The sequence below is a fragment of the Camellia sinensis genome, chromosome 1 (assembly GCF_055761805.1).
Source record: "Camellia sinensis isolate YWXY chromosome 1, ASM5576180v1, whole genome shotgun sequence".
NCBI classification, from domain to species: Eukaryota; Viridiplantae; Streptophyta; class Magnoliopsida; order Ericales; family Theaceae; genus Camellia; species Camellia sinensis.
In genome coordinates, this window is record NC_138961.1 from 236,789,233 (window position 1) to 236,813,086 (window position 23,854).

Genomic DNA, 23,854 nt, shown 5'->3' on the forward strand with positions numbered 1-23,854 from the left:
GATTCTTTTCAAAACTTGAAGTAGGGATTTTCTACACTCTAATATTGTTTTTAGCTTAGTTATTTGCTATTATGTATAGATGATGAGATTTGGTTATGGTTTGGACAAATCTAGGATTGGGTGTGAAATGAAAAGAGGGATTTTGATGAATATGAGGTAAACGAGTATGATGCTTGAATATAAGATCATGTTGTGCCAAAATAGTTGATTTTGGTATTTGGGTTGATATTTGGTAAAAGAGGGATTCTGCCCTAATTTTGATTAAAGTATTATTTTGCATAAATAATTGGGATTAACATTGAAAACGTGACATTGGAAGGTTGTGATTATAAATGGTGATATTGGATATGTATTATCTCATTTATGAAAGTTTTGAATAAACTATTTATTTTGATATTGAACATCTTTTTAGAAATAATTGTTGCCCGGCTATCGGTGGAGGATAGCTATGATTGTTGTAGAAATTACATGAGGATTAGGCGATTTAATGCTAATCCATTGTTGGTGTCATTGAATATGACCATGTTATAGATACATTGTATATGTATGTTTATTGGGAGGAGAAAGGGGATGTACTCCATATGTGATTATGTTTATAAATACATTGCATATGTATATTTGTTTGGGAGGAGAAAGGGGATGGACTCCATTTAAAACAAGTTGGCCGAAATGTCCTGGGTGAAAGACCCGAAATTTTATATATAAATGGGTGCTGATTCCTTCGAACGAAATATCCGTAAAATGGCAAGCTTGAAGTGTTTATGTGAGTTTTGCATAATTGGAAAATCATTGAGTTGTAGTCTCATTTTGATTGTTGAAAGATAACGAATTTAACTCATGAATTGAGTAGCATATATGAACTGGAAATGAAATTAAAGGAAAAATGGAATAAGGTTGGTCTTAGTGGCATACGGATATGCAGGTCTTGTGGATGTTTCAGGATCAGTATTGTTTATGTACGTGGTATTTATACCTTTGCTAAACCTCATAAATTGTGTTAAATTATTTCCACTGGGCTGTTGGCTCACCCTATATGGGAATACCATTTTTAGGTACAGGTGAGATGCTTCGTTCAAGGCAATAGCGTGGAAGGAGTTTTTGGAAGCAAGAACTTCTTAATTTTACCTTATGTGTGTATGTTTGTTATTTGTAAAGCCAAGGGCTTAAGATGAAATGAGCGAGACTCAATTTGTGTAACCAAGTAATGACTTGGAAACATGTAAGCCTATATGGCATTTAACTGGTTGTTAAACAGTAAACTCTGGTATATGAAAGTATGTTATTTCTCATATTTATTCCGCGCGTGAGTTATCTTTATTGTATTATTTTGGGGGCGTGACAACAACCTCTTCCTCGGCTCTTTGTGATGTCTCCCCTTGCTCGTTTCTGTCATCTCTGAAAGACAGCTTTGATTGAAGAGCTTGCTCTAGAGAACTTGAGGGAGTCTTCTTGTTGATCCTTTGTTCATGAATCTCAAGTGTACCCATCAACTCATCAGTGGTCATGGCACTGAGATCCTTGGACTCTTCTACTGCTACAACCACGTGCTCGAACTTGGGATTAAGTGATCGGAGAATCTTCTCTATCACTTAAAGAGATTCCATCTTTTCTCTATATCTTCTCACCTGATTAACAATGGTCAATGTTCTGTTGAAGTACTTAGAAATTGACTCATTCTCATTCATGTGCAACATCTCGAATTCGCTTCGTAACCCTGGAGTCGAACTCTGATCGTCTTCTCAATTCCACAGTGTGAGTTGTGAAGAATACTCCATGCCTCTTTAGAGGTTGTTGCTGCTGAAATCTTCTCAAAACTTGACTCACCAATGCCTTGATAGAGTAGATACAAGGCTTTTTCATCTCTCTTCCTTGAATCTTTTAATGCCGTCTTCTGAGCATTATTTAAATTTCCTTCATCTGCGAGAGTAGCTGGCTCCTCATATCCTCGATCCACTAACTTCCACAAATCTTGTGAGGCTAGTAGGACTTGCATTTGAATACTCCAATTTTCATAATTCTCCTTGTTGAGTTTTGGAAATTGGGGTTGAAAGAAGTTGTTTGTGTTGGCTATTGGTTGTCTTTAAAAATTTATAAATTTTCAGAATGGAATTTACAAATTTTGATCGTACAGATGTATTCGGAATACTCTAAATAGTTGGAAAACACTATTGGATCACCAGAAACAGACTCCGAATGGCTCAAATCAAGCCAAAACAAGTTAAACGGTTTAAATCTACGACTGCACCTTAGCCGCGTCACACTGGATTAATCCTCCGTGTGCTGATGTCAGCGGCTCAGTCAACCCGACTCAGGCTCGGCTTAGTAAGCGGCTCGGCTCGGTCAATGGCTCAGGTCAACGGAGGCTCAACTCAGTCAGCAGCTCTGGTCAACGGCGGCGTGGCTCGGCTTGGTCAAAGTTGGTCAGCGGCTCATATGACGTCAGTAGATGACGTCGGCTCTGGTGCACGCGCGTGTGGAGCGTACTTGCACATTGGATGACGCGTCTTTTTCCTCTAGCAGCGCGTGGTGGCGCGTGAGAACGGCGTCAAGAGGCGCGTGGGGCGCGTTTTGGGCCGTCCAATCTGACTTTTCGTCGCGGTTTTCATGGTTGTGCTCGTCTCGTCGGGAGCTTTAATCTGATGTGATCAAAAATGGATTTCGACCACTTTGATTTCTAGACAATTTTTGAAAACACACTCTATTCTTGAAAATTTTGCAGAATGTCTGCAAATTCAAGCTACCTTCGGCTTTGATACCACTGTTAGTGGGAGTGGGGTGCAAACCACTATTGGTGATTCCTAATGAGAGGTTTAAAACTCAACCAAACTGAAATTTACTTCGCTCAAAATGATTCTGAAAGAAAAAAAAAACACAAACAAAGCACTTTATTTTTTTCTTTCTCTCCCACACTGAAACCTTACAATAACATAGCTATATATAGATAAAAACATACAATGTGAACGCATTTATTTCAAGTACAGCTATCAGTGTGAATGCATTAAATGCGTACACGGCTGTCAACCACCGCATTGAATGCAACAACCAACACATTGACTGCAGTCTCCAATCAAGATTACTTCACAACATATATGCACTCAGAAATTTCCTCGAAATGGACATTTCAAAAGCAAAAGAAAACTTATATACGATTACACACTATAATTTGATACATTTTCAGACCCATTTCAATGCAAAAACCCTTTTTACACTTGGCCAGATAGACAGAACAAAATCAGAATAAAACAAAACAAATCAGGTTCCAGCAAAACAGAACTACTAAAATCATCTATATGCTCTTTCAAATTTTCTCATATGCCATCTATGAATATTGAAATTTCCTTTTCGGCAGTGCTACGTAACTCGAAACCCCTCCCCCCCGAATCCCCCGAACCAAAAACGACGCCGTTTTTATTTATTATTTTTTTTGCAGATCAGAAGCAGGAAGAAGAAGAAGAAGGAGAAGGGAGGAGGAGGAGGGACTGGAGGGGGCCCAACAAATGGGGCTGGAGGTGGAGGCCGGGGGCGGAGGCGGCAGAGGCAGGGGCTGCGAGGGGCGGGGCTGCGACGACGGAGCTGCTGCTGCGACGATCGGAGCTGCTCGACGATCGGCAGGTCGACGGCGGCAAGGAGGGGCCCTCTCCATTCCCTCTTCTCTTTCTCTGTTTCTCTCCTCTTTCTCTCTTCTTTTTCTCTCATCCCATTCCTGAACTGATCGAAAATGGAAGAAAACAAAGAAAAAAAAAGACTAATACCCAAAACGATATCGTTTTGGACATTAGGAGGATTCGGGAGGGGGAATCTTCGAGCTACTAAACATTATTCTTTCCTTTTTAAGTGAAAATACTATTCTTGACAATAAAAAGCAGAAAAGGGGATGTTAGGGTTTTTTAATGTTTGACAATCCTCGCCAAAATGCATTGATGTGTAGATGGGATGGGACCTGCTCTTTTTCTCAGAAAATTTATTTGGTGTTCGATAACCACCACACAATGGCTTTGTTTGGTTTAATTTTTTAAAAAGTATTGAATTATTTTTTGAAATATAAGTTGTTAAAAAAATTTAAAATTTAAAAATTTATTTGGTTATGAGTTTTGAAATTTCTTTTTAGAATGATTTGTACTTTTTTTATTTTTTATTTTTTGGTTTGTAGTTGAATAAATAGGCATGAGTGAACATTTAATTGATTGATATGTAAAATGTGAAAGAATGAGAGAGGACCGAGGAGAGAAAAAAAAATAATTTTAAAAATTAATAAATCAAACATATTTTAAATTTTTTTGATCCTAATATTAATTTAAAAATTAAATCAGACGGTACCAATGTTTTTGTTTTTTTATTAATCACAAAATGTCAAGTCTTTTCGTACCGTGTCAGGCTTTAACACAAACAAAAATGATTAGGAGCTATAATAAAAAAGGTTCTAATGAATTTTAATGAGAGTGAGCCTTATTGTGATGTGATATTTTGATTTTATATGTGTGTATTTTTTTTTTAAATTTTCTGTCGCATCATTAAAACTCAATTAGAATTTTAAAATTAAGAGATTTATCATTACTCTTACATAAAATAGTAAATTTTATCTATTTTACCAATTACAATATCCATACAATTACATCAAACCAATTCAACCTGATTGAGCCTAAAACAGTCAACGCACATGCCCTTACAATACCGAAAATTCTTTACTAGTCTTGAGACAAATTTTAAGTGTCCCGATTTAATATTTATCAATTAAAATAATATTTAGTACATTTTATTAATTTTTTTAAAAATAACTTGACATGTAAATGATGTATAAAACTTTATTTCAAGATCATCAAATTACTACAGCATAAGAATCCTTAACAGACCATATGTTAAATTCATTTTATCCCTTCTTCATGTTTTGAAGCAGGAGCACTTTATCCTTTTATAGTTCAAGTATAATTAGAAAATCTCCACGTAATTTTAGATTAAAGTATCACTGGAATGTATATCACACACACCAATTTTAAAAGTGGACTTGATTTTAGGAAAAACTAAAATAAAATTAACACACAAAAAATATAATTAAGGACTAATTTAAATATATATATATAAAATAAATAATAATTAGGAATTGATTTAAAATATAATTAAATTAAAATTAAATTAGCATGTTAGGAATTACAATAAAAAAAATAAAGGATTTGGGATTAATTGTGATCTAAAATATTATTAAATTAAAATTTGATTAAAAAGTTAGAAATTATAATAAATAATTAAATATTTAGGATTAATTGTGATCTAAAATATAATTAAATTAAATTTTGAATAAAAAGTTAAGAATTACAATAAATAATTTATAATTTATAATTAATTGTGATTTAATTAAATTAATGTTAGACATTATAAATTATGTGTATGAATGAGAAGAGAGAAAGAAGATAACAAAAAGTGTATAGAATTTGAGGATATTACTATTATTTCAAATCTATGATTAATGGTATTAATGATTACATTTTGGTTAAAAATCACATGAAAACGTTCTAACTAATTTGAACCATATGAAATAAAATGCTCTGGCGTTAATACACAATATAGTAAAAAGAGTTTAACCCTATTTAAAAAAAATAATATATGCATTGTTTCATGTTGGAGTCATAGAAAGTGTTTTGAAGATGATTAAAAAAATAAAGTGTAAATAAAAAATGTCTTCAATTCTGTACTTAATAAAAAATATTTTTTTACCCTAAAGTGCAATAGCAAATCATATATATATATATATGAGAGGGTAATTTTTGAGAAAAATTGGGCCGAGCTAAGAGATGGACTTTGTGGCCCAAAGTATGAAGGACTCATTAAAAGGCCGTAATGTTATTCCGGCCCAGAAGAGGTATAATTACTCCGGCCCAGGAAAGGATAAAGTTACTTCGGCCAAGATGATGTAAAGTTACTCCGGTCCGGGGTGGCTTGGAGTAGGTCCGGTCGCGGATTTAGTCCGGTCGTAATGTCCCTCTGAATAGGTCAGTCTGACAGTGCCTTTGAGTTAGACCGCCCTAGGAGTTATATCGGTCGCAATATTTTAAAGTCTGGTCCAACCGTGCCATGGGTTGACAGGAGAGAACCGAGGTAAGTAGGAAGTAAAAGCAGAACCGAACTAAGGAAGTTCGGCCTACTCAGTGGCTCTACATAGTCAAGTTATTTCGGTCATATGGTAATTCGGCCATGATGAAGACCATCCCACTTGGTTTAAGCAGTGGGGGGGTGTAAAAGGATAAGCATTATCCTTAGGAGTATGAATCCTAGGAGGACTCTGCTTGGAGGAATAAAAGTCCTACTAGGATTGTGCCACACGAAACTTATAAAAAACTCACAAACATCACCTTAGAGGAGGTAACAGAACACAATTTTGCTTTTTGAATACTCAGAGCTTTGTCTATTTGTCAAGTTTACTGACTTAGGCATCGGAGAGGTTTCCGGCACACACCCGCCGGCTAGCTCACATTTGTGTTTTCAGGTGATAAAGCGACGTCGTGCGGAGAAGCGTGGATTTGGTCAACAGGATTATACGAGGAGAATTATTTCTTCCCCGTACAATTGGCGCCGTCTGTGGGAAGAACAGACAAGAACAAAAACCTCTTAACTAAACTTCTCCTTTTCTCAATCAATGGCACACATTGAAGAACTACCGCAGTCCGCCGTCGACGGGCTAACTCCAGAAGGGGGCGCAAGACGTGAAGGATTACCCTCTGTCCCTCCTATGGCGGATTTGGAACCCCAACAACATAACTCCAGGAGGGGTGGCAGGGGAAGGCGGAATAACAGTCCTCGTCACTCTCAGAGTCCCGACCGGCAAAAACGAAGGATTGACCCTCAAGCCCTGGAAGATCGTGTGAAAGAACAAGATGAATTAATAAGAAAGATGGCGGCGGACATGGAGGCCTTGAAACGCCAGATGAAGAAAAAAGAAGTGGCGACAGGAGAGGGGCGCAAAAACAAGACGCCCCTTCGCCACTCAGAAAATCGTAGTAGGAATACTACACCCTCACAAGGAGAGAGCAGAAACCTCAGGACAGGCGACACTCAATCCTTTTCTTCCAGAACTCGTCACTCTAGGTCTGAGAGGACGAGATCTGAGAGATCATACACTGAAGGGAGCACGTATTGGCCCTCGCACTCGCACCAAACCAGATCTAGACAGACAGAATTACCCAGATCATCCGACTTACGAACCGTGCTCGAAGAGAAAGCACGATGCAAGGAGGATGCTAGGGCAAGGGATCCACACAGAGTTTCTGCCTTACAGCGGTTCGCTCCTCGAACGCATGGAAGCGTCGAGGTTGGAATGCCAATACCGCGCCCAGCCTACGAACCAACGGACAAAGCATTGGCAAGACTACAAACTTCACCGTTTGTTCCAGCAATCGAGAACGCACCCCTACCATCAGGCTTCCTTTAGCCGAAATTCACTACATATGAAGGGAAGACGGACCCGTATTCACACTTGAGCCACTTTCGCCAAGTCATGGCTGTGTACAAGCGAAACGAGGCTTTAATGTGCATACTCTTCCCATCAAGCCTTGGCGACCTAGGCTTGACTTGGTTCGAAAAACTCCCAGAGGGCAGCATAGCCTCTTGGGCCCAATTGGCAAAAGCGTTCGTAACAAGGTTCCGAACAAACACTAAAACACCGGTGGAGATTGACCAGCTACTCTCCATCGACATGGGGGATAAAGAGACCCTTAGATCCTACAACAGTCGCTACTGGGAGACATTCAACCAGATTGGAGACTGCCCCACCAATCTCGCCATTGCACAGTATAAAAGAGGCCTTCCAGTCTGGAACAGACTAAGGGACTCGATCACCATGACGCCACCCCTCACCATGGAGGCCCTGATGGAAAGAGTACATCAGCACATCAGGGTAGAAGAGGATGGCGCACGTGCCAAAGCAAAATCTAGTGCGACTGCAGTACCAGAAAAGAAAACCTCAGCAAAGGTCAACACGGTAGACCGAAGTAACAGGAACGGACGTGGCAAACGAGATAACGTAGAGGACCCAGACAAAAGATGGTTGAGAATCCGCATTGCCATAACAACGGTGTTCAAAAAACCAATATATCGGATCCTGAGCGAAATAAGAGATGAGCCTTTTGTCAAGTGGCCAGCCAAGCTAGGAGAAGCCCAGAAGGATTATGACGAAAGATCGCGGTGCACCTTCCACAAAGAAAAAGGGCACCGCACTGAGAATTCCACACCATTAAGACAACACCTGGAAGAATTAGTGGCAGCAGGCCACTTGGATAAATACATTGAAGGAGGGACACAACCAGCCCCCCAGGATCACAACAACCCCAACGGAATGCCAATCGACGCCCCACCTCAAGGCATTATCAATGTAATACATGGAGTCTTTGAACCTGAGCGTGTATGCGAGCTCAGGGGATCAATCAAGAAGGCTGAGCACTTTAGAGAGGTGCTAAGTGCCCAACCTGCCATCAAGAAGGGAAAGATAGAGGCAACAAATGTCATGTCCTTTTCGGATAAGGATTTGGATCGAATATACTGTCCTCACAATGACGCTCTGGTCGTCACCCTCCGAGTCAAGGATTTTGACGTCAAGCGGATTCTAATTGACTAGGGTAGTTCATGTGAGATCATGTACTACGACACATTCAAGCAACTGAAGCTACAAGATAAAGACTTGGCGCCTGCAGTTTCTCCCCTAATTGGATTTAACTCCATGCCAGAGTGGCCCGTCGGTAAAATAATCCTTCCAGTTAGAGCAGGAAGCGTAACAAAACAAGTGGAGTTCTGGGTATTGAAGGTCCCCTCCACTTACAACATCATCCTGGGCAGAACATGGCTGCATGCCATGCGATCGGTGGCGTCATCTTACCACCAAGTAATGGGGTTCCCCAACGACACCGGTATAATTGAAGAAGTCTATGGAGATCAGATCATGTCAAAGCAATGTTTCGCCACGGTGAATGGCAGCCGCGCTGCCAAAGGATATGTTCATTCGGTGGAAGAACCAGAAAGTAATGAACTATTTGTGGACGTCGGTAAAGAGGCTGATCAGAAAGCGGTGGAGGACTTGGTGGAGGTTAAAATAGATGAGAAGAACCCGGATAAGTTCTTCTTGCTTGGCTCATCGTTGTCCAGCGCTGAGAGATTAGAGGTCTTGGAATTCTTGACCTCTAACATCGAAGTGTTTGCCTGGACGCCCTACGACATGCCAGGCATTGATCCAAACTTCATCAGTCACCAACTCAATGTCCACCCATCCGCCAGACCAGTCATACAACGCACACGCAGATCGGCACTCCACCACGCCGAAATAGTGGCAGAAGAAGTAGGCAACCTGCTGGAGGCAGGAGCAATTAGAGAAGTGCACTACCCAAGATGGATCTCCAACACAGTAGTAGTGCCAAAAAAGAATGGTAAATGGCGTGTCTGCGTCGACTACAAAACTGTTAACAAGGCCTGCCCAAAAGATAGCTTTCCTCTACCAAGGATAGATCAACTGGTGGACCTAACGGCAGGGCATAACCGACTTAGCTTTCTGGATGCATACAGAGGCTACCACCTGATTGCCATGCATGAACCAGACCAGGAGGTCACATCCTTCACAACACCAAGGGGATTATATTGCTACAAGGTCATGCCCGTTGGCCTAAAGAATGCAGGGGCGACATTCCAACGGATGGTCACCAAGATGTTTGAACCATTGTTAGGCAGAACAATGGAGGCTTACATCGACGACATGGTGGTCAAAAGCAAGGATGAGAATGACCATCTTAAAGACCTAGGCGAGATGTTCCAGATCTTGAAGAAACACAAGTTGCGCCTCAATGTGTCCAAATGCGCATTCGGAGTTGGATCTGGCAAATTCTTGGGCTTCCTTGTGACCAACCGGGGTATAGAAGCAGACCCCTCTCAGATTAAAGCAATCCAGGAGTTTGAGAGACCAAACTCAGTCAAAGAAGTGCAGCATCTCACTGGTATGGCAGCTGCGCTCAACCGGTTTATAAGCAGGTCATCAGACAGACTACGACCATTCTTCCAAACTTTAAAAGCCAAGTTTGAGTGGGATGAAGAATGCGACCAAGCTCTGGAAAGCTTGAAGGAGTACATGTCTTCCCCACCACTACTTGTTACTCCAGTACCTGGTGAAGAACTCTTTTTGTACCTAGCAGTCTCTCAGCACGCAGTAAGCGCAGTGTTGGTTCGTGCAGAAGGAATACAACACTTGCCCATTTTTTATGTCAACAAGACATTGTTGGGAGCCGAAACAAGGTACTTACCCTTGGAAAAATTAGCATTAGCCTTAATGATGGCCTCCAGGAAATTGGCGCACTACTTTCATGCCCACACCATAGTCGTCCTCACAGCCTTTCCACTAAAAGCTCTGTTTGAAAGGGCGAACTTTAGTGGGCGAATTTTGGAGTGGGCAGTAGAGTTGGGACAATTCGACATCAAGTTCCAACCCAAGACCGCAATAAAAGCCCAATCTTTGGCAGACTTCGTCGCAGAGTTTACTCCTGGAAGTCATCATATCTGTCTAGTCGACCTAACTGACACAACCGAACTAGGGACGGAAGTTGACGCCGGAATAGTGCAACCCCTAGTAGAGGGTAGTCAATCAAGCACCAAGGTAGACCATACTAAGGACAACAAGGAAGAGACAAACAAAGGCTCACCAACAGTTCAATCAGAGGACGAAGGGCAGACAGCAAACATGGACCTTGAAGAAAACACCATCCTTGACCCCACGACATCATCTGGCCCCTCCACTTGCTGGAAGTTATTCGTTGGAGAGATGTGGAAGCTCTTTGTGGATGGAGCATCCAACCAGCATGGTGCAGGACTTGGCATAGTCCTCATCTCCCCAGACGGCCTGGTTGTAGAGCAAGCAATCAACCTTGGCTTCCCAGCATCCAACAATGAAGCGGAGTATGAGGCGCTTCTCGCAGGGCTCAAGTCAGCTTACTACATGAAGGCTACCGAACTAATGGTCTACAGCGACTCACAGCTGGTGGTAAATCAAATTTCTGGCGACTACGAAGCAAAGGATGACAGAAGGGCCAAGTACCAAGAGCTGGTCAGGACAGAGATCAAAAAGTTCGATGTAGTAAGGATAGAACAAATTGGCAGGGAGGAAAATAGCAGAGCAGACGACCTAGCAGGCTTCGCCTCAATGGCAGAGGCATCCACCCCTCATCCATTGCTCATCGACTACTTACCAAGACCAAGCATAGAAGACCCTGAAGCAGAAGAAGTATGTTGCGCAGAATTAGGCCCCTCTTGGATGGATCCCATCATCCTGTTCCTAAAAGACGACATCCTACCAGAGGAGAAAAAAAAAGCCAACAGAATAAGGGCAAAGTCGCAGCGATTTTGGCTATCTCCATCTTTGGCATTATACAAGAAGTCATTCTCAGGGCCTTACCTAAAGTGCGTTCATCCCAGCAAAGTAGAAGCATTCTTGTTCGAAATACACGAAGGAGTGTGCGGAAGCCATCAAGGGGGAAGGTCGCTAGCTTACAGGGCCATTTCACAAGGTTATTGGTAGCCATATATGCAGGCAGACTCAGAAAAATATGTGAAGAGGTGTGAAAAATGTCAAAAATTCGCACATCAAATACATCAACCCCAATCAAATCCAAAAGCATTGTGGGTTCATAATTTTCTATTCAAATTAATTATTTTAAATTTCTATTTTGGATTTAAATTCTCTCATTGAACTACGTTTTCTAAAAATTTAAAATTTTAAGTTTTTAAATTTTCTATTAAAATTTTTACCGATTATTTACACAAGTGAAAGTTCCATATGAGTGTAATAAGAAATAAATATAATTTATTTTTAAAATAAATAATAAATATAATTTATTACATTTATTTTTAAAAATAAATAATAAATATAATTTTTCATAAGAAAATAAAAAAAAAATTAAAATTATATTTGGGTCTTGTTTGTCATAACCTAAAAAAGCTAAAAAGTTAAAAAAGTCACTATCCTATTTAGTTGTATCATCTTATTTAAATCACATCACATCTCTACCACATCACTTCAAATCCAACTCATACCCAATCCATATTTCATAAAAAATCAAAAAATACACTTATTTAGATTATCTGAAATCATCCCTTAGCGTTAAAATGGAGTATATGTTACGTGAAATCACAAGTCACAATAAGGCCAAGTTTGGGGAGTCTCAAAAAAGTTAAAAAGTTACTTAAAAAATTAAAAAGTTATCACTATTTACCAAAAGTCAACAATTACGGTTGCATAACTCCCAATATTAATTTTTCCCTACACATTAATTTATAAAATTTTTTAATACACATTTTTTCATAAAAAGTCAAAAAATTAACCCAAACATTCATATTTTTAACCTCAACTTTCTAGTCTAAAAAAATAACAAATACACTTATTTAAGACGCTCTAAACAACTCCTAAAATTACATTGATCATTCACAGCGAATAGCGCGAACGAAGAGATCAAGTGAAAATGACGGAAGAGCGCGTGACGGGAGCTACTCAGGATGAGGTCGACAAATCGTACGAGGGAGTCGCCTCTATGCTTGTCAGAAGATACTAGGCTGAGAGATGGAAAAATTATTGTTTCAAGTGACTTGCACCAAATTAATCATAAATTTTTATATTTTTAATTACTCAACATAAAATAATAAATTTTATTTATTTTACTAATTACAATACATATAAATTAAAAAAAAATACTTAAGGCACTCATTTTTAATGACTCCAATAACCCCAATTAATTTATAACTACTCATTTTATTTTTATTTTTTTCCTTTCTCTTCCTCTCATTCTCACAAATGTTGTGGAGGTCGGGGTTGTGGGGGTCTAGATTTCAATTTTTGGTGATTCTCACGGCCTTACAATTGATTTGTACTCATTTTATTTTTATTTTTTTCCTCTCCCTCTCTCCTCTCTCTCTCTTACTAGGACTGAGCAAGTAATTCGTGAAATTTATAACTTGATCCAGTCTAGTCCAATCCGATAGGTTTAGATTGATTTTTTGAATCCGCAGTTTCGGTTCCGGATTGAAGAATTAAAAATCCGTAGTATACGGATTGGTTCAGGATTGAATCCCACTGTTCCGGATTGGAATCGATCAGGACCGTATACAAATAGTCTATATTTTTATTATACATCCTCCCTCAAAGTATATTCTCTTAATTTTATATAAAATTTAGGTGGTGTTTGGCAAGTGGGTTGGGGCTAAAATAGCCACAAAAGACAAAACAGGCTATTTTAGCCACAACAAACAAAACATCACATCCAACCCATAATCATTACACTCTTCTCTCACAAAAAAGGCCAAAAAGCCAAAAAGCCCTTCCCAAACCAAGCTTTTTAGCCCAGGCTAAAATAGTCAAAAAAGTCAAAAAGCCAAAAAGCCAACCCACTTCCCAAACGGAGGCTTAAACTCAAACCTAAAACCGTATAATATCTTCTTTTATTACTTTTGTTCGTTGGTTTTTAATTTTAATTTGTAATGGTTTAAATAGTTATAGTGAAACCAGTTTTCTTATGATTGTTTAAATTTTATAACAGTATATCGCTATTATAGAAAAATATGTTGCTATTGTAAAACTAATATAGCACTATGTTTATATTTTTATAAAATTAAAGTACTATATATATTTTTTTGTTATTTAATTATGTGAATCCATATTTAAATTGATTAGTTCAGATTGATTCAATGATTTAAAAAGATTAGATTGATTCTAATTTTTTAAAAACTATAAATAACAAATTGATCTTAATTTTATCCTAATTTAATCCAATTCAATTCAGACATGCTCACCCCTATCTCTAACAAATGTTGTAAGGTATGGGAATTGTGCGAGTTTGAATCATTTATGTATAAAATGCCACCTGCTGCTTGTTAGTGGACCAACCAATAACTTCTCTGAGACACGACATGCCAATGAAAAAGAACAAAATCGAAATCTGACCAACATAAAAGCTATGCAGAGATACAACTGATTGGTAAATTTTTTTTAGTAAACTACAAATTCACTTTTAAATTTGTTTAAAATGTAAATTATTCTATATATTTTTTTCTTTTAAGGGGGATAAATTATATTTTGCCCTTTATATTTGGACAATTTTTTACTTTAGCCTTTCCGTTTCAGTTTTTTAACTTTTAGATATATACATCAAGATTAAATGCATGTAAATAGTTATAAAAAAAAAAATTGACTAAAATATGAAAAAAAAAATTAACTAAAAATAAACAAAAAGTTTCGTTTATTTTTAATGAATTTTTTAATATTTGAATCATTTATTTTATTTTTAGATACATCTTAATTAGATACATTTAAAAATTAATTAAAAAATATATATAAAATTTACTAAAAATAAACGGCAATTCATTTAAGGCCTCATTTGACATGCAACAGTTTTAGTTTAAAAGTCAAAAAGTTATTAAAAAAATTAAAAGGCTTATAACCTATACTAAAATGTCAAAGTTTTTTTTTTTTCTCTCTACTTTTGTACATCTTTTCGTAAGAAACTAAAAAATAATTCTAAACTTACTAATTTATTTTACATCATATTTTAATTAAAAAATTACTAAAAAAATCTATTTTCAAACAAGATCTAAAATAACATTTGAAAAATTCAACCAAACACTATTTTCGAGTAGCTTTTCGTCCAAAGTGCCTATTGCATGACCTAAAATTTTTTGTTTTTAAAAATCACGGGAGCTCGTCCGGGCACAGGGGAGGTGCTGTCAACAGCACTATGCTGTGACAGCGAACGGCACCGTTTAACTAATTCAAAAAAAAAAAAAAAAATTGAATCACACACAAACTACTGTGAAAAATAAGACTGGGTTTAACACAATAAAGAGAAGCTATATAAAAAATAAAAATTAAAAATTAAAAAATAGAAACACAAGCATTTGACTATAGTTCTTATAAATTTTTGGGCAAATTATACTGATATTTTTATATTTTGTTTCAAATTCAATATTTAATATTGAACACTGCTGGAACCGCCAGGGGGAGGTGACCCCTAGCACCCCACCTCCACGTGGGGGCCGCAAGTGGAAGACCAAAAAAAAAAAAAATATATGGACCAATAAAAAAATAATGGGTGTGGTGGGGTCACCTCCACATGGGGTCTAAGGCATTTTTCTTATCGTAAGTCTAATTCCTTCACATACCAAATCATCCAAAATTCAAATTTCAAAATCATTAAAATGATTAAACAATAATATGATTGAGCACAATATTTATGAAAAGTAAAAAATTACAGTAATGATTAAGCAATAGTTACATGTTAATCAAATGTCATCTCTTTCAATTTTGGGGGTGGTTGTGAATTGCTAGAGAAATTAACAAATTCATCCTTGTCATCTCTTTCTATTCTTTGTTTTTCTTTTTTCTTTTGATTACAAGCATCACTATTACAATATAAACATATAAGATATATAGGAAAATTTTATAAGGCACATCACTTTTGGGTTATAACTTATTATAGTATTAATTACAACTTGGTTATGATCAGTCACCGAACTAAGAGAAAACTATGGAGGGTCATGACCTCCTATTTTTATGAAAAATATTATTTGTCATCGCACTTTAAATATATATATATATATATATCAATTTATAGAAAAAATGACCCCCCTAATATAAAAAATATATATCTCGTTCTTCTTCTAACTTGTATTATCAGCCTATTTTGTACCAAAAAATATATTCATCCAATTAGAGATTACTTCTACAGTGCTCAATTAGTAGGTAGAATTAATTGGGTGGAGGGATTTTGGAAATTATTAATTTTGATAAATTTACAATCTGACTCAATACAATAACCCAACATATATATGGACAGGCCTATTTAATGCATTCATTTAAAAACTTCACTCACGGCTTAGCCTAATAGTCCAAAACTTGGGTTTGACTTAGTTAGAGACCATCAAATAAAAAAAAATACATAAGTAAATAATTACCTATAATTAAAACTTGGGATTTTTCGGAGTCATTTTTTTTAAAAATTAATTTTAGAGTACTTGTTTGTATAGTTGTTACCCTTAACTTTTGAACTTTTATAAAACTAAATATCAGCCATCTAAAAGAAAACTACAAAATCACTTTAAATAATTCGGATTCATAACTAAAGTCGTAATAAGGACGCATGGTTATTTGGTGCAACTTATTACCTTCCAAAGTCCATTTCTTTGGTTGGCTTGCCTGGAGAAATAGAGTTAAAACCGCAGATTTTCTTCACAGTCGTGGCATCCTTGGTTCTAATGCATCAATCTCATGCATTTTCTGCAATTCTGTTGTTGAATCTGTCAGTCATGCTTTGCTTCATTGTCCTTTCTTTTGGTCCATTTGGTCTGCTGTATTATCTGACTGGGGAATCCATTGGTGCATCCCATACTCTGTAGCAGAGTTACTTAACTGGTGGATGAGTAGGAAGTTTAGGGGCTTAATCTCCAAAGTTTGGAGGTCCATTCCTTTTGTTGTTCTTTGGTCTCTTTGGAAGCATAGAAACGAGTGTGTATTCTCTAATGCTCAACCTAATTCAGTGGAACTGTGGGATTTAATCAAAGTCAGGTTAGCTTATTGGCTCAAGGCCTCTATCAAAGACTTCCCCTTTTCAGTCTCGGGTTTTGTCTGCAACTAGAGGAATATCAGGAGCTTCACCTGAATATTAGGATTTTGAGCTGTTGCAATCTGTTGCTGCTGTCTGGTCTGTTGCTGCCTCGAACTGTCTCTGCTCTGTTAGTGGTTATGCAGTGTCATATAGTCTGGGTGCTATAATTCGATTTATGCAGTGTGCTATAATTGAGTTTCATAGTAGTGGTTATGCAGTGTGGTTTGACTACCATGTTTGGTTGGTTGGTTTGGCTGGTAGGACATCTCAGATTTGTGAGACCCATCTATGAATGCTCCAGCAGTGGTGAATCCTGCAGATTCTGAGTTCAAATTCCATTGGCCATTGATGAGCTGCAGAGATGTGAGCTCCACTACTATGAGCTGCAGAGTTGTGAGCTGCAGAGCTATGGCCGTCAGGTGTTCTGCTAATTTCGGCAGGTGTTTTGCTGATTATTTCAGAGCTGTATTGTTGCTTGTGTTTACTTCCACTGATGTTCTATGGCCCCGTTTGGTGTAGCTGTTAAAACAACTTATAGATTATAGTTTAACAGATTATAGATTATGACTTTAATCAGAAGTTGTTAATCTGTTTGATGTAACTATTGGATTATAGATTTAAGTTGCTGAGTAGTGCTTGTTAAATAAGCTGTGAAATAGCTTTTTCAATTAATTTTTATTTTTTATTTGTCTATATTTCTCATAAAAAATAATAATAATAATCTATAGTCTATTTGAGTCTTTTTCTATTTTTAAAAAAATAAAAAATAAAAAATTTTAAGAGTATAACCATAAATTAACATGTCCACAGCAGAAGCTGATAATCAGAAGTAAGGGGTGAGCAGCTTCTCAAAATCAGTTTTTTTGAGTTAAAATAAGCTGTTAGAATCAGAAGTTGCTTGAAATAAGGTTAACCAAACAGTCCAAAATAACTTTTTCAAAGCTAAAAGCCATAAGTTGGCTCTGAAAAGCAAAAACAAATACCCCCTATGTTGCTTGTGGTTGGTTTCTCTCCAACTTATGGCTCCTCTTTCCCCTACTTTATTGATGTAATCCCTTCTGTTTCATCAATAAAGTTCTTTCTTTGTTGATCAAAAAAAAAAAAAAAAGGACGCATGGTTATTAACTCTTCTTGCAAAAAAAAAAATTGACCTTTATAACAAAAAAATAAATAAATAAAAAATAAAACTATGAGTTTTTATTTTTATCAATTAAAATGTTATATCATTAAATATGTAACAATTTAAAAGTTAACACTTATTATATCATATAATTGTAGATCGAATTGTGTGAGTTTTTTTGGGTCTCAAACATTTTTTAATAATGTGATAAGAGAGTTTGGTCCCATATTATTGGGTATGTAATTACAACTTGACACCTATCATGTCATAACAAATGACAAGTAGATATTTACTATGCCAAATTATTATGGATTAAATTGTGAACATTTTTTGAGAGTATTAAACATTTTCCTTATCCATTACAATTTACAAAAATTGTTCCTTATTTTTTTCCCAAAACAAACATTCCTATCAAATTAAATAATGTTTCATATTATACTATTTTATACTAAATAGAATAATATTTTAGTTAGCATGTTAATTTAAATCACCACGTGCATGATATCATATAATATTTCGTATTACTAAATAATTATCTATAATTGTAAATAGGGGGTGTGCTGTGCATCTCCCTCCTACTAAGTATACCTCCCCCAAGATACTAGTCTCCCACAAGCTAATTGTGTGGCCAGTTGCTTACATATATATATTTATATATTTTGGAACAGTGCCAGTTCCTTGTACTCAAAAGCCACTACTTCACTCAACTACGGATTTTCATGAGTTCAGTAAAGGTTTAATTTGAGGGGAAGCAAGGACTAACACAAGACAAGGGAGATCCTATATCCCTTGTCAGTTTTTGCATGTAATGAAAGGGCTTCGCAGCAATCTTGAATTGGAAAATAGCATGGAAACCCCTTGGTTTCCATCCAAGATCACAACCATATGAGCAAGGTTGTTTAATTGCAGTCAATACAAGAGATAATCAACAAATGCCTTGAAAATCTTATATATCTTAGGACCAGAGGCAACTGCATGCAGTGCAACAGTTGGCTAGAGATTCCAAATTCGATAGCGGCAAGCAGCGGTTAAATAAGACAGTCAGAGAAGATGTAGACAAAACAATCAACAAGGATCTTCAAGGAACCCCTTGAGCAAAGCTCCCAAAAAACAAAAATAAAAAAGAACGAAAAGATTGACAGATTTGAGAACAAATCTGATGGAGCATTCTATGTGGGAGACTGACTCTACCTTAAACCAGAGTCTTACGATCAGTATACTGCGGTATTAACAACAGATATGAAGTGAGCTACAAGGTTCCATAGTCCTTCAAGGAAGATGATGCATCTACATGGGAAGATCATGGATGGAAAAAATAAATCCATCAACACTATCAGCTTTTCCATACTCGAGGACAACTTATCAGTTTTGAATGTTGCGGGAATGTTACAACCAATTAAAATAAGCTGAACTAGAAATGGATAATGAGGTTGCAAGAGAAGCTACTCAGTTTTGGATGTCGGAAACAGAGCAACAAATTCACCTATTGATTCGTTACTTGTTGGTTGTAAACTGGTTGCACTAGCTGTATAAATAAGTAAAACTAATTGCATTAGCCGTACAAATGAGACAGGCTAATTCGATTACATCTTTATTGACAAAATCAATGATTTCTGAACACGTCATCAATCTAATGCAATATGAAAAGAAGAAATAAGGAGTAATTCCGAATTACGGGAACACCATGTTAAAAGCAAAAGACCTAGTCAAATCCATCGTGCAAATAACAATTTTCGTTATGTAGAAATCTATCTAACAAAAAAAGAAGGGGGAAAAAAACTATGTAAATTATGAGAATAAGATTAGGGTGTAAATCTTGTTAATAGCGCACTTCATGCATGTTCAATAAATCCAGATGCTTACACAACTCCAACACCAAAATAAATACATCTCAAAGGGACTAGTTTAGTCTTCTAATATTACCTACTACATAAGGGAGTTACTGCATGACTACCAACAAAAAGAATCCGTAATACAAGGATAAGTAGAGCTCCCACAGGTCTGACACCTCTACAATATCAAGAACTTCACATGTCTATTGCAACCATATCTCTAGATGCATTCGCTATAGTTGCCTCCCCCACTTTTTTATCCACATTCTTTATCCCATCCCTGGCACCATAAACGTCCAACTAAAATAAAACAACAAAATTGTTAGATTTAATGTATACAGAAAGAGAGAAAATTGTGTATTGAATATATTGAATATGTATTGAATAATATGTTTACAGGGTTCAAAGGACTCTCCTTTATAGAAGAGAGTAGTTACATCAAGTAGCTTGTAAGTGGCCACTGAAAGGCTAAAGTAAGGAGACACTAATTATAAAAGCTACACACTAACATATAATAATATACTAACAGCCCCTCTCAAACTCAAGGAGGATAGGCACAAACCAACTTGAGTTTGGAGAGAGTAACAAAACAGGAAAATAAACTAATACATAAAATAAAATAGGATAGGAGGCACTGTATGGTCGTGTCAGATTGTTGTAGCAGGACAGTTTACGTGGTCATGCCGGACCAATGTAGAAGCTAACCGGAATCAATGTCGGGACAGTTTACGAGGTCATGCCGGACCGATGTAGAAGCTAACCGGAATCAATGTTGGAACAGTTTACGGGGTCATGCTAGACCGTTGTAGAAACTAACCAGAATCAATGTTGGGACAGTTTACGGGGTCATGTCGGACTGATGTAGAAGATTTTGATAGTGCACTAAGGGGGCGACTTAGGGAGTGCGCCATGGGGTGGCTTGGGTGGTTCCCATGGTATATAACCATGCTCATCAGCTTGGGTGGTTCGCATGGTGTGTAACCATGCTCACCATGATATATGTATAACTCCCCCTCAAACTCAAATAGGTGTGAAGATAGAAACCTATTTGAGGTTGAAACAAAGGGATTGATAAAGTGGAGCAAAACAGCTCAACACAGAGTGAAGATGTTAAAAAAAAAGGGTAGTAAGTTTTTTTTTTTTTTTTTTTTTTGTGGTGTAGAACGGTGAGCGGGGTGAATCCCTGATAGGAATAAAACAAGGGTGTTGTGCAAGCTGGATGGCAAGAATGGTACAAGGTTGTTGGAGCAGAAAAATCAGTGAGGTGGTGTTGAATGTGTGTGTGTTTTGTTTTTGGCTTTGTTTTTTTATTTTTTATTTTTGGGAATGTGAAACTGAAAAATATAAAAATTGTAATAATAATGTAAATATATGCAGCGACAGTTGAAGAATTTTGTGTTTGTGTGTTATGGAAGGAAATCGAATAAAAAAGATGGTGAAACCCGCAGATATATACATATCAGTGATTAGACACAGTGCATGTGTAGATAGACAGCTGGAAAGAGATTCTAAAGGGCTGTAAAGAAAGTGCATGGCAATTTTTATTTATTTATTTTTTTTTTTTAGAAAAAAAATAAAAACTGACTGTGGTGATAATAACAATAATAATAATAATGAGAATTTGCTCAGGATATTGTCCAGGAAAGTGATAGGAGATAGGAGGAGAGAGTGGGAACAAGCCCATGTGATGTGAGTGAAAAAGACAAAGAAAGTGGTATTTGTTGGAAGGAAATTAAGGAGGCACTGAATCACACTCATGATCACAATCCACGAGCTGTTGTTCACTGAGGCTCACGAGCTCTCCAGTACACAGAAAATGAGCTCCCCTCCAACGCTAACAAGGCTCCGATCCTCCCTACGAACGATCTTCCAGCCGATTTTGACTGGCCCAATTACGGCGTCGTCACTGGCGTTAAAGATCAAGGTTCATGTGGATCGTGGCGCTGCTTGAGGCCGAGATAATGGCGGCGGAACTCCACCGGAGTGAGATCGAAAAACTTGGTGACGCCGTGCACGACGGAGGGATCGAGAAGCTAATGGGTCTTGGAGCAGCGTAGGTCAGGATCTTGGAGCAGCGTGGGTCAGGAGCTCATTGGCATAGGAGGGGTTGTGGTGGCGGAAGACAACAGAGGCGGCTGCCATAGCGGCAGTGGTCTCGCCGGCGAGGTCCGACCCGGGGTTGTTCGAGTCGATCTTGTAAACTTGCCTTGAAGTGGTCATGTCCTCTGGCCTTTGAAGGTAACCAGATCTCTGAGCTTCGAAGAAGAGAATGCTTTTAGTGAGAGCTTGTCCATAGTCATGACCAGCCAAAGCTAGAAGAAGAAGACCAAGAAGCAGAAACAGAGGAACCATGGAATAGAGTCTCACAAACCTGAGCATTGTAAGTAACAACAGAGGGTATATTAACCGAACCTAGAAGAGTACACAGAGATGTTCTGACAAGAAAAAATGATAGCGAAATAGGTTGAGGTCCGGCGGGCGGCCAAGGCAAGGCTGTCGCCCGCCAGTAAGGCAAAGAACAAGAGCTTAACCTATAGCTCTGAACAAGGCTGCCACCCGGGCATTCGAAAGACTATCAAGACAGCGGGCGGTATCAGCCGTCGGATCAACGACAAGAGAGAGCAAGGGGCTCTAGCAGATTGCCTGGAGTTGATGGAGCTGTCAATGGATAGAGTGATGGACTCTGTGGTGGCAATTGAGAAAAGGACAACCGAGTTACATTCGGATGCCCATTCATGGCTCAGAAGTGTTCTCACCAACCATGTTATTTGCCTAGACGGGTTAACCAAATCGGCCCGGTCCATGATGGAGCCTGAGCTCGAAGACATGGTGGTAAGATCTAGAGCTTCTCTATCCATGGTAGTGACAATATCACCACCGGAGGATGATGAGTTGAGTAAACAACTTAAAGTCCTCGTTTTGAGCACTACACAAGAAAAGGGTTTAGTGACAGCGGAGTTCTGCTATGGAATGGAATTTGTGGCAGCGGAGTGAAGATATGTGTAGAGGTCCAGCGGGCGGCCAAGGTGAGACTGTCGCCCGCCGGTGAAGCAGAATTACTAGGTTAAGAACCGAGCTCTGATACCATGTTAGATTTAATGTATACAGAAAGAGAGAAAATTGTGTATTGAATATATTGAATCTGTATTGAATAATATGTTTACAGGGTTCAAAGGACTCTCCTTTATAGAAGAGAGTAGTTACATCAAGTAGCTTGTAAGTGGCCACCGAAAGGCTAAAGTAAGGGGACACTAATTATAAAAGCTACACACTAACATATAATAATATACTAACAAAAATGAAGGCCCCTTGCCAGTATACTCCTGTGCAGTCAACAAAATGTTTTTCCCCCCGTATATATATAGATATATATCAGTTTGTTTAGTATACCATGGCAAAGTCAGTACAATAATTACTTTTCAAGAATCATTCTAGTTTCCTCACCATTTTATTATTTCAAAACTGTTAAGACTATTGAAACTCAAGTTCCATTTATCTATTTTTTTAGCTCATTCATCTCTTTAAAGGTCGGGCCACCGTAACAATTACTGTGGACACGGGCAACAACTGGAGCTGTGGATTTTCTTCTTATTCACACAAGAGAAAAGTTAGGGATTTGAAAAAAATTTCATGAAAATGATCATGAAAGAGTTATGATCCTTGGATTACCTTGATTAGTGTGTGGTGCTTTATTCTAAGTGTAATCTAAGAATCACAAAGTTTTCATGATTATTTTCATGAAAGATTTTTCATGATACGTAGCATTGCTTTTAATTTCAAAATCACATTTAATGATGTTTAAAACAATTTTCCATGGGTTTTATTTAGTTTTTAAACATGATCAAATATATGTAGAGACTTGTTTGGGATGACAGGTTTTTAGCTAAAAAAGTCAAAAAATCACTATAAATTGTCACATCATTCTCTCTATTTTTCTACATATCATTTCATAAAAAGTCAAAATAGCCAACTAAGCTTTACACTTATTTTAGGTCATTGTGGAGATTATTCCTTTTTGTTGAATTTAATTTTCTTTAGTTAATTGATAATGTACCTATGGATACCTTCTCCCTTGCAATGAAAAACAATTTATTAAGCACATTTCATATTAATAGTCATTGCGTCATAAACATAATTCATAATGCAACGTGCTAACATATTGATGTAATAGTACATAACATGATATCCAAGTCTCAATCAACAAATCTATCCTAAAACTAAAGGAGAAAACAAAGCTCATCTAAATTTGATAAAAACTCAAATCTGGTAGATCTAAAGGATTGGACATTCAAAAC